Source organism: Anopheles stephensi, chromosome 2, assembly GCF_013141755.1.
Source record: "Anopheles stephensi strain Indian chromosome 2, UCI_ANSTEP_V1.0, whole genome shotgun sequence".
In the NCBI taxonomy this organism is placed as follows: domain Eukaryota; kingdom Metazoa; phylum Arthropoda; class Insecta; order Diptera; family Culicidae; genus Anopheles; species Anopheles stephensi.
In genome coordinates, this window is record NC_050202.1 from 9,166,958 (window position 1) to 9,178,979 (window position 12,022).

Below are 12,022 nucleotides of genomic sequence, written 5' to 3' on the forward strand. Positions count from 1 at the left end.
CGGGCTCATTATTTTATTTACATTTTAATCTCGACGAAACACGAAACGGCATGAAACTCACATGAGCGAGCCGCCCAGGTGGGTTGGACTAGGTACCGACTCCCGGATACCCTTCGGGATATTTTCTTCCGGGCTCGAAAAGGGCTTTTCGGTTCGGTTTGCGTTTGTTGGAGCTAAAGGTGTGTGACACTTTTTTACGTGTGCTCTCTTTCTCTCTCGGCGACACATTTAATGCAATGGGCAACTTGGGTCAGAAGTTCAAGTGCGAAAGGTTTTTTGGTAAAGTGGCAAAGAAATGCTTGGGCATTTGGGCTGGTGTTGGTGTTTTATTTTATTGGGACGAGCTGGCAGGGAGAAAGCCTTTGTCATTAACAATGCATATGACTAGGTAGGAACACGCTGGGCAGGTTCTTCGAGGGTAGGGTTATGTGATGAATATTGAGATGAAGCAGGCATTGTACGTAAGCGAATACTTAGCTGATTAAAGTTGAATATTGGCGAAGCAAAGGGATTCGGTTGGGGCATAGTATTGTGGCGTTTAAGAGTTGGCTAGGGAGATCGCGTCTTCGTGAGCTTAAAGCATGGGCTATTAACGATCTTCCTTCTCTTCCGCAAGTATCTGTTAAAAATCTGAATAACAACTGCGTTACCTTGGCACCAGTTCCTATACCATTCAAGTCCTCATAGATGCATCCATTCCGCGAACCAAGACCGAAAGAGTTCCTCCCGAGTGTCTTACCTGGAAATAAAGAAGGAAGAAAATGAGAGTAATTTTAATCAAACGCATCCGCACAATCCGTCCGCCCCGTAAGACAAAACTAGTTCCAGAGGTACGCAGAAATGTGGTCCAATCGCGAAAAACTTTTCCTCCCAACAACGACAACAACAACACAGCATTTCAATTAGAAGCCGGTTCGAAGATCTCCCCATCGGGGTTTGAAGAGTAGTAGTGCATGACTCCCAGGCTACCAGGCGTTACTGATCTCTCCAAGAAAAAGAGATCAAGTCTCAAGCAAGCGAAGACCAAAAAAAAAAAACAACAACAAAATCCCTGCGGTTTTTCGGGTAGCAAAGCGTCATTAGGCACTCGTTGTGCGAATTCCCGGGCAAACCGCCCGCACCCGGGTGTTCCGAGTACCGGGTGATCTATGGGCCCGCGCGGGAGTTGAACATTCCATCGGAATGTTCTTTGTTGAAGTGTTTAAAGTTTTCCACCGGGCGGCCCGTTTTTTTTTTTTCTTCGAACCTCACCCGCACAATGTCTGTTTGTGGACGGTGGTTCCTCGGTGGTTATGTGCCATTAGTGCCTCCCGCCAGTACCACAGTTGGGACCAGTTTCTTCTTTTTCCTCCCGGGGTACTTAGCCGTTGTCGTAATGAGGAGAAGTTTTTTGTTTCCCCCTCTCGTGTACTGCTGCAAGCCACCGTGCGTGCGTCTTGCAGCCGCCATCTTGAACGGCAACTGCAACTTGAGGATTGTGCTGCTGCTGCTGCTGCTGGAAGGATAATTACATTAGAAATTATTATCTGCCAACTTCCGAGTGGCTCCCGAGCATACAGCTACAGTGGAATGTTGTACGCGATGACTTTCTTTCGGTCCCCAGGCTTACCCCAGCGCTCGGCCAACATCATCTTCGGCTTTCTTTACCCACTACCCCACTACTGAGCTGTTGAGGTACTTTAGGAAGAAAACTTCTCCAAAAAGCGGGCATTCTTTCTATCACATCGGCAACCAACGTCACTGGCTTTAGTTGCTTCACAGTTCCCCCCCCCCCTCCCCCGGAAAGCTCTCCAAGACTTCAGCATCAACAGAGTAGTATTTCCCACCAGGCTCTCGCAGGGCATAAACATAATGGTGGGCATCATGAGAGCGGTGAGCATTAAGCATCTCGGTAACGCTGGCGTGCGTTTTTATTAAAGTTTACCGTAAAAGTTAGCATGAACAAATAAAGTTCAACATCAAAGCACCGTTGGATTGGGAGTCTTTTTTTTGTTTTTGGTTCGCTGTTGTTGTTGTGCTGCTGCTTCTTGTTGTTTGAGCACAGTAGGAAAGGACGCGGAAATGGTACTCGAAAGAATCGGCAACAACGGCACAGAACGAGGAGGGAAACTTAAACATCGTGAAACCGAACTTCAAGATGCAAAATAATGGTGCGTCTAACAAAGTGTGTGTGTGATACTGCAGCAGCAGCAGCAGTGAGAACCGAAGAACAAGCAACTTTGGCGAAACGGAAGTGTAGTGAAAACGGGAAAAGTAAACATGGTGGAGGAGAGCGGGGGTTTGTGGGTAGTGGGCGGTGTAAGCGTTACACCTCAAAAACGGCCCTGACACAACACCGGCTCAAGGTACGAATGGAAGCGAACAAATAATAGAAATGTAATTTGCTCTACTGAGTGTGGCTTGGTGGGTACCCTTCGGTCCAAGGACGGTAGGACAGGGTGAGGAGCCATGGGCATTTTGCATTAAAGTGCGAAGGGAGGAGGGAAAGGGAGCGGTATGGGAAGAGAGGGCTGATGATGTACATTTGCTGCTCATTCAGTGTGCTCCATGGAACGCGTTTAGTAAAGGACGATTAAAGCGCAGAAAAAAGATCATTTTCCTTTCTTAGGAAAGTCATGCCAGCATACACAAAAAAATTAACCATTTCACAATTTTATATAAAAATTAAGCATAAAAATGGGAATTTCGCAAAAAAGTAAAGATACATTTATCTAAAATAAATTTTAAATTTAAATGTTAAAAACTAATTAAACAAATAAATAATTCAAAATATGTGAAGCCCTTTTCATAACTAACTGCCGCTTGAATCATTTCTCTAGATCCTTATTCTCCAAGGATTATGAGCGGTTCACCACACCCAATGTGTGGCTTTAGGGGTTGCTTCCCTAAAACTCAAGTGCGTCCCGTCTTGCGTGAGATTGGCCCATGAGAATTATGCCAGCAGCCGGGCGTGCATCTGCATGGTTGCACATTTGCATGAGATCATTTTTCCCATTATAAATGCAAACTTTTTGTTGCTTCTGTTTCCGCTCGGGCTTCAACTAAAAGGCAAGTAATTCCTTGCTCCTTTCGGAAGGTTTTCTACTGACAAGGAAGAGGATGAGCTACCAATCCTTCCTAACCCGTGCGAAACGCTACAAAGATCAAGACCAAATGTTGTCGGACCGTGTGCGTGCGTTGCGAGTGAGCTTCCCATCCGCTTATCGCGCCCAGATAGCTGCTCAATGAATGGCAAATAATATTTTCTTTCCCGTTTTGCTATCGCTCCCGCTATCAGCCCTACTTATCTCACTTTAGCAATGTTGCAGCAGCATTTCCGCTTCGTTCGGCTGTACACAGTCCGGGCCTGTAGTGCAGTGACGAACGTGTAACGTGCGCGCGACTGGCACTGATCCATTTGTCCGGTGCTCGGCGCACTGTGAGGCGATACAGCGTGCCGTGCGATTACGTGCTACCGGGCTCGATCGTGAGCCGGGAGCGTGGTTTGTTGCTTCGATTTGTTGCGCTTCATACGGAACGCTCCCCATTCCTGCTGCCTAATGTGGTGCAGGTTGCGTTTTGTGTGGTGGATTTAATAATGCACATGCATTTGCTGATTGCATGAGCGTTTTTGTTTGCGGGAAAATGTAGCGAAGAGAGACATTTGTATCCATTACCCGGAGGAGGGTTCATTAGGAAGCTCAGGTGTTGAAATTGTTGGGTTCTCGGTTTAGTTGGCGAATGGAACGAATGGAGCAAAAAAAAAAACTAAACAAACAGCAAACAACAAACAAACGGATCTACTGCCAGGTGGATTGAGGGTTTTAAGGGCTTATTTGAATAAGTTGCTTCAAAGAAAGGGCAAAATCGTGAATTTGATGTTGATAATGATGTGGTGAGGATCATTAGGAACATTATTCCGATTTTCGTCTAATAAATGATGATTGTACGTTTTTGACCCGGTCCGCTTTGTTGTTTATTTTAAAATGTTTCGAGAAATTAAGGATTTACCTTGAGATTCTCTAGCTTGTTTTTGGACGATGGTTGTATCAAGACAATCTTATTTGCCATCAATTTTACACAACTATCCTTATTTCACTAGTGATAGCTTAAATCGTCTGTACATTAGTCTAGTTCTGTACACGATCTCATTCCTCATCCTCAAGTGTGTTCCACTGGTTGCCTACCTTAAGGCGCAAACACGAACGAAGAAATCCCTACATTGAAAAGAATCAACATACGATTGATTATGTTTTTTTTATAAAGAAATCCAATCAATCCTTAAGTTAGCAAGAACATAAATAATAAGCTCATGGAATAATTTATTTGTTCAGGCATATTATGGAGAATTGTAGGACACAGTAGCACCTAGTATCAAATCCTTTACAGATACTGTATCTCCATACTTAAGACTGCCTGAGTATCCAGCTTCGTGTGTAATTAAAGTCGAGGAATCCAGTACTCACAGGTCAAGCCTGAAGAATAAGAATTAATCCTCTAATCGCTTCAAATACGATGAAGCGAACTTCTGTGCACAACTCCACCAAACAGTGAAAAAGATCTTAAGTACACTGTAAAAAGTTCCTTTATCTAATTTACTTATTGGAATGTTGTCAATAAATCAAAGTGTAGCTTAGCACATCAGAAGCCAAGATTATTAAAAAGAAGTGAAGGTAATTTACTCTCTAGGTACATTCTTCGATCACCCTTTGTGACCCCCATTTCTCAACCCTCCTGTCAGTCTCGATCGATTAATGGTAGCTCGATTAAGGTCAGCAGCTTAGCACAATGCGATGAGCGCCACTCATAAAGTAAACATATGCACTACCCCTCCCCTCCCCCACCCCCTCGAAAACGGTGCCATACCGGAGAGAAACATACAAAAGGTAAACAAGCAATTCTCCATTCTCCATCTTACTTTGTCGTTACTTTGACCGACAAAAAGGATCGCCGATAAATTGCTGGCAGCTGATGTCTTCTGATGCTGGCGAGGTTTTTTGTTCGCACCGGCACACACCACACCTCCCCGGTAATTAATGTATTGACATGTTCGCGCCACAATTCACATCCATTCCATTCTTTACTTTGGAAGCGGAACAAAAAAACAAGATGAAGTGAGCGTTAAGGGGGGAAAATATCATCAAGGTTTTATGGGATGCTATGCGCTGCATCTTCTTGCACTTCACCACTGCAGTACTTGGGAAGATCGCTTGGTGGTTGGTTTTTTACTGTGCTGGGTAGCAACAATCACGACCACCTTTACGCAAACCGCTTCTTCTCTAGCAAGCTCCAGAGCACACGGGGAGAGCCTGATCGAATCATAATTGTTAGCAATTAATTTACAAAACAACGATTACGCTAGTACACAGCCACAACATTAGGTGGGCTTTAGACGGGCTGTGCGAGGGCACACAAAGCTCATCGAAATCGTGACGCGAAAAACCCTTCAACATGAACCATTATTGGCATTATAAGTTGCCGCGTGTTTTTTGTTGGTTGCCAAGAGCCTCCTCGAGAGGCAAAACGTATGTGGCGCGACATCACTCCGAGGTTATCCAACGAAAACGATGATGATGATGATGACTCTATGGTTGATTCGCTCCCGAGGCATCACGAAACATTCCCGGGCGAGTTTCTTCATACGGTACGGTACAAGCGCCATTCACTGTAGGCCGAGACTTCCAAACTCCAAAGACTCCCGCTCGAAGTCAAAGAGCATGAATCATAAAATAAGCGACCTCTCTTCTAGTGCCGCCTTCACCTTCAACTTCAACTTCCATTTCGTGGCGCTTTCAATCCACAACCCGAGCTGCCGAATGCTCCAGCGCTAATAAACAACGGTTTCGCCCACCCACCGATGGTGGGGTCGAGGGATCTGATGTTCGAAGCTGTAAATGGAACAAAACGTTACAACAATTTACCCGATTGAAGGTGATTTTTCGTCGTGTAGTGGCTCTGGTACGGCCTACTGGCGGGATGCTGTCGTTCCCGGTGCACACTACTGGCCCCGTTTTCATCGACCACTGGAACTGGTGGGCTGGGCAGGCTAGTGGCGGGCATAAATCTGCTGCAACCAACAAAGCGATACACATTAGTGCCAGCTGGTTCCGTAGATCAAACCTTCGTCGGGCGCTACGCTTGTCAACTCCGGCGTAGGTGTAGGCGACGGATTTTGCTGTGATTTAAAGTTTCATAAGAACAATTTTCAATTATTCAATCGTCCAATAACGAGCATACCGCGACAGTTGCCTCCGCTGAACTGGGTGTCACTGTGCGGGCCGGCGTTTTCCGACAGCGGCCCAATTGGATGTCGGGGCAGTTGCAGAATCGGTAATTTCGGGGAGGGCGTTTCGAGATTAAATTTATTTTTCCTCTAAGCCGCTCCAAACCGTCGGCGACGGACATCGAATATTTGTGTGGCCGCATGGATAGATGGATGGATGGGGGTAGTGCATGAGGTGGAGAATGGAAAAGGGAGTAGTTGCGCGAGATTGAGTTTGGAGATTAGTACGCTAGATGCACGACGTTCGGCTCACAGATGACATTAGGTGGCAGCGGCACACATACAGTTGTGGACATGTGTGTTGGGTAGGGATTTTGTATCGATTTATTTATAGCGCATTTGGAGTTGAGCTTGTCCAACGTCTAGGTAAATTACTTTGTCCACAAGCTGTTCTACATCTTTTATAAATTAAATATCAAGTTTAGTAAGAGTAATTGAGACTTGGAAAAATTGAGTTGATTTTGAACAGGCCCTCGAAGGTCACTACCATTTTTTTCAAAGAACAAAACTAGTAGGTCTTCCAGCAAAGTTTCCTGATCACAGTGCACTTCACACTAGCAGTAAGTAATTATACACCCAAAGTATGGGAAAATCGAGATTAAACACCTTCCAGCGAAATAAACTCTCGTCCATCTCGAACGGCTCCAAAACCTTTCCCTTTTTTTTCTTCCCTGGGAGCTTTTCAGTCCCGAACCTACATCAACCGAGCGAGTACCCCACTTTATGTAACTGCCAGCAACGAATATGTTGATCCATAATCAATTGATCTTTGATGTCGTTGAATGCCGTTACGTTGCCCAGCCCCGAATCGTTTCGGGGCGTAAGTGACGCAGGTTAAGTGATTGAATTTGTGATAGCTGGCATGCAGCGGACCGTCGAAATCTACCGAAAGGTCAATATGGGATTTCGACGACCACTTTCGCCAGTACGTGACCCCGCTTGTATAACCTGTACATTGCGCAGAGAATATGCAATATTTTTCTGAAGCAACGAGAAATCGAACGGTTGCTTTTACTTTTTTTCCATCCCCCAAAACTGTACCAGGTAACCAGGTTGGACACACACACACGCGAGAAGAAAGGTCCGGTGAAATGCAGTGCCAGTGCCAGAGTAGATTTAGTTAGTCCGGCATTCAAAATTCTACGGATCAGATGTTTGATGTGTGGTGTGGTACAAACCATGACCACCGTACTCCGGAGCTACGATTCCGATTCCGATGGTAAATGTGAAACTGTCCATTATGTGGAACAATAGGACGCGTCCGAAAAACCGGGTTCCAGTTTTTCGGCGAAGTGAAACGTCCGGACGATATTTGGTTTCCCGGGAAGCGTTGCTGATTAATTTATCAACGTGTAAACATGCGATTGCGCTCGTGATGCAGATGCACAAACGGGCCAGTATTTGATTTAGATTACACCGAGCGTCGACGAGTGGCAGCGACAGAACACAGAGAACTGTGTTTAATAATGAAACAGTATTTAATGTAGGTACATGCAGGTTATAATTTCTCTGTAATGTTCCCGAAAGTTTTATGAGTATTTTCCAATATTTCATTACTCGAATAGGTCAAGAATTTGGAAATCAGCATCGAAAATTCTCAGAAGAAGGACTAAGTTTTACACGACACGACATTGAATGTCTTCAAGGAATCCAAATGACGGTGTCTCCATTTATGACCGACCAGCCTTATCTTGCCTTTTCACGGTCTATTTACACGTCTACGCCGAGCACTGACCACACGTGCGGACACGTGTTAGCACAAAGTAAAATCCTGGTCCAATGTCCCACCGGCTGAACATTTGCTTGACCGACGGAGACACGGGAAAATAATTAATTAATGTCACCCTTCGGATATTGGTCCGTTCGACCGTGATTGCCGCCGTTGCTCCATTGCACCGTGTATGTGTTCAGTGTCATTCGCTAATGCCATCACCATCGGGACATTGAAACAGCTTCCCCCCGTCCCCAAGGCTGAACATGGTCCAAGTCGCTCGGAATGTCGCTATCGATCGCGCGCCTCGGCAACTTTTCCACAACATGGCATCGGAATCGTCGAATAATAGACACATATTTTCTTGCCTGTAAGCGCGACCGCGAACGCCTCCAGAAGCGTTCTCTCCTTCTCGGTCGTCGAATCAATAAATGACGCAAACAGGGCAAAATCCCTAGGCAATCTCGGAACTGTTCGGCTGTTATCGAAGTCCCGGCTTTTCTTTACGGCAACGCTCGTATCGCTTTCTTGGCTTGCGAAGTTTGCTTTTAGGTTCGCCATGATCCGTTTCCGAATGAGCCCGGAAAGACCGCCAAGATGTGTTGCCCTCTGGTGGCTGTGTTAAAAATGACCTTACCTTCGATGTCACTACCCAACAAGGGCCAGGGAAAACTCACATGGTCATCTGCCAGGTCAAGTGGTGTCCGATTACGATTATTTGTGCCTGAGTGTGTGTGTGTCTTTGCCCAGAATAGGGGCCCACCTTGCAAATGGCCCTCAAAACTCCCGAGGGTTTAACCTCCTGGGTGTGATTTCGTCTGCAGGATAACTGCACCGGACACACACACATTCCCACCGGCGGATCCCTTTTCGGTAAGGTGCAGGGTTCTGGCTCTAACGGTCGAATCTTTATATTGTTGTTTTCAGCCCAAGAGTGTCCACGGTCTGGTCAATATTTGTACATTGCTTAAACTACTTGCCCTCAACACAATTTGCCTCGATCCTTACGCCAACAACAACGGTACGATACGGTCAGCTCGTAATGCTGTCCACTGGAAGTGGTCCTTCTATCCCCCGGTAGGACTTTTATGCGATTTTACGATGGGTTTCGGTGATAGTTTGCACAACAAAGAGTGGATGAAAAGCGCAATTTTCTTTGTCCATTCATTTGTTGCTTTGAAGCGTGGCCATTAATTAATTACGTACCGGCCGAAGAAAACTCTCTCTCTCTCTCTGCTTGGTAGTTAGAACAGATTGCAAACCTGGGATAGGTAATTTGGTAGTTTCCCTCGATAAATAAGTTCAACGACCGGAACAACAGTAGACAGACATCAAGATTTTCCCTGCTTTCGTCAAAACGTTTCGGTGCTCATCAGCATTCTGGGGTTCCCGGTTGCCGGTGCAGGTTGGCTTTTGGGGCAATGCCTACTCCAGAGGCTGTCGGGTTTTTATCGCAATTGCTTGACTAACCAGCACCAAAGCATCCGAGCTTGAGTGTTCTGTGGTCTGTAAAGTCCTGTGTAGCTGTAGATTCCTAGACAGGAGCCAGACCTATACGGCCAGATGAACAGTCACGGTTGAATTCCGGAAGCATATCGTTACGAAAGGACAACATGTTTGGGAGAAGGTATTTCTTTGCTCTTTTTGAGGTTCTTATCAACTAGAGCAGTACTTTTGAAAATGTTTAGCTCAAACTATAAATTTCCGGCACTGATTAAGGAACCTTTTAAGTGTTTTCAATCTTAATAAAGACTTTGCAAGAAATATTTCCTGAAGTGTCAAAATTTCGGAACTCCATCCCAAAATCGATCCTTCTCGTGCAATGAGCTACATCATGTCTCATACCCGCCAGCAAGCGTATCGGAATACGGGCCCCGCGTAGGGAACGATTGCCCAAAGCAGCGAATCAAATGTTGACCACGAATTGATTGGTAATTTTGGGCGATGCTTTACGGCAAACGGATACGGACATCCAGTCCATCCCGACGTCAGGTAATGTTCGATTCACTGTTCTGCCAAAAATCACCGTCCCAATGAACACAGAACCCCGGCGACGGATGTCCGACAATTAGATCTCGTCCGGCCCATTGAAGGACATGAAGCCCCCGAAAATGGAAAATAACTGTCCGGCTCATGAAGATAAGCATAATGCGGCATGTTTATGTTTAGTACGCCGTGGTACGCCCGCCGGTGATGCAAACCGGTGCGATGTGCTGGAAATCGGTCTCGGTGCGTTGGCGAGTGACATAAATGAACTTCAGCCTGGGTAGCCCACGGGGACACACACACACATTCGCGAGCCGGAAAGTGCGTGCTGCGGGAAGTTTTGCTTTTTTGGTTGTTGTGGAAAATTTGCAGCCTGGAAATTGCAATTGATTCTACGAAATGTTCGCACGGTGTTGTTTATCAAGCTTCATGTCCTCGAGAGGTTGTGAGAAATTGGATTTTGCTAAAGATAATGTACGCCCAAACGTTGAGAACAAGTGTGACTTGGGCAAGAATTATCGTTAAAATGTTTTCACTGATTTACCTTTTCGTTTCCCTCGAAGCAATTAATCAACTTCAACTTCAAACTCTTTAACCGGCATGATGGATCCACCTTACCTAATCTTTAAAAGCGCTGTCCACCCATTCCCACTCCCATATTCCCGGAGGAATCTCTGATTGGCGGATAGATTTTGTAAACAATCGCCCAAGGACCCTCTCGAACAATTTTTCCCGTTTTAGGCAGTTCATTCCCATCTACTCGACTGCTCACTTCCACGCGCAGTAGATTGGATTAGCGCGGAATGGGTTGTAATTATGGGTGAAAAAAAAAAATGGTTTCTTAATTAAATTGCATCTCATCCACAGACCGGGAGGCCTCCCGTTGGGAGAATTGTCTTATCTTGTGCAAATGCAAATGATGGATCTTCTACTGAGGAGCAAGATTTTTTGCTTTGTAGTAATGAAATAGCACTGAAGCAAATCCATCGCGTAGGAGAGAGAGAGAGAGAGAAAAAGGGAAAGGAATCGAATCCATTTAGTTCACCCACACTGATTACTTCACTTTCCGCATTGCTCAGCTTTTCTTGCCTTTTTTGCTGCTGCTCCCCGGAGACCGAGCAAGACCACGAGTTGGGCCATCTAAAAATCAAAAATCATAATTCGCTCCCCCAGCGCTGATGCTGGATGATCCTCCACACAAAAACACACACAGGAGTCGTCTAATGATGAAAATTGCTGCGTGGATCATCGAAACCACTGCAACCAGACTGGATGGAAAAGTAAACATATCATTACTATGGCTAACCGGCCCGCTTGTGCCCTTTACAGCGTTCTCAAACCTGAATCCTTGTTCTTGATTCTTTGTTCGGAATCGGAACGGTCAATTATGAGGATGCAGTTTTGCTGCTCCGATGAGGCTTCCCGTCGGTCGAGTGAGTTTGATGGGGATTTTTTTTCTTGCTTCTACAGAGCTGGCCCATTGTAAGCAATCAGTGCAATTAAATTGTAAAAACATACCCTCGAGTTGCAAGGTGAATGTTTGATGCCCGCACACGCTCGCTCGCCTGTGGTCCGAAGGGCGCCCGAGTGGCATGTGTGGCTCCCTCTACCGGGAGCACTTTGTATTATTGAAAAGCGACCAACGCGCGGAAGTGGTGCGTCTTGAAGAGTTTTATTTTATAAACCTCCGTGCGCGATGTGTAGAAGCCAATGGAAAAGAGTGGAAAACGCTAGACATTCACTCAACTTCCGGCTGGTGGAAGTAGTCCATACACACACACAGTTTGTTCTTTGACTCTCGGGCTCGGGTAAACTATATTTAACCATTTCACCGGCTGGTTAGAGATGGTTTGTGATTTGCTGTTTGTTTGTTGGGTGGCCTGCATCGGAACCATCTCGGGAAAGTCATGCACAGGTAGATGGGCAAGCACAGGAAACTAGTAAAAGAATCCCTCGTACAAAGGCTCAACCAACCGCACCGGTATGTGAGGCTTAAGAAGGTAATTCAATTAACTTAATGAAAAGAGGAAGAAAAGAAGTAGCTGAAAGTTGTTACGAGCAAA

At 45.7% G+C, this 12,022-nt stretch overlaps 1 protein-coding gene and 1 long non-coding RNA gene across 6 annotated transcripts in view; both read right to left on the reverse strand.

The window, feature by feature from the left end:
* Positions 1 to 12,022, reverse strand: part of LOC118503793 (teneurin-m) — a 535,466-nt gene that overhangs the window by 225,441 nt on the left and 298,003 nt on the right. The gene's annotated exons all lie outside the window — the stretch shown is intronic.
* LOC118503796 overlaps positions 1 to 12,022 on the reverse strand; it is a 77,634-nt gene that overhangs the window by 30,959 nt on the left and 34,653 nt on the right. The window contains exon 2 of the long non-coding RNA XR_004905215.1: positions 651 to 739. This is a non-coding gene — a long non-coding RNA (uncharacterized LOC118503796). The remainder of the gene's footprint in view (positions 1 to 650; positions 740 to 12,022) is intronic.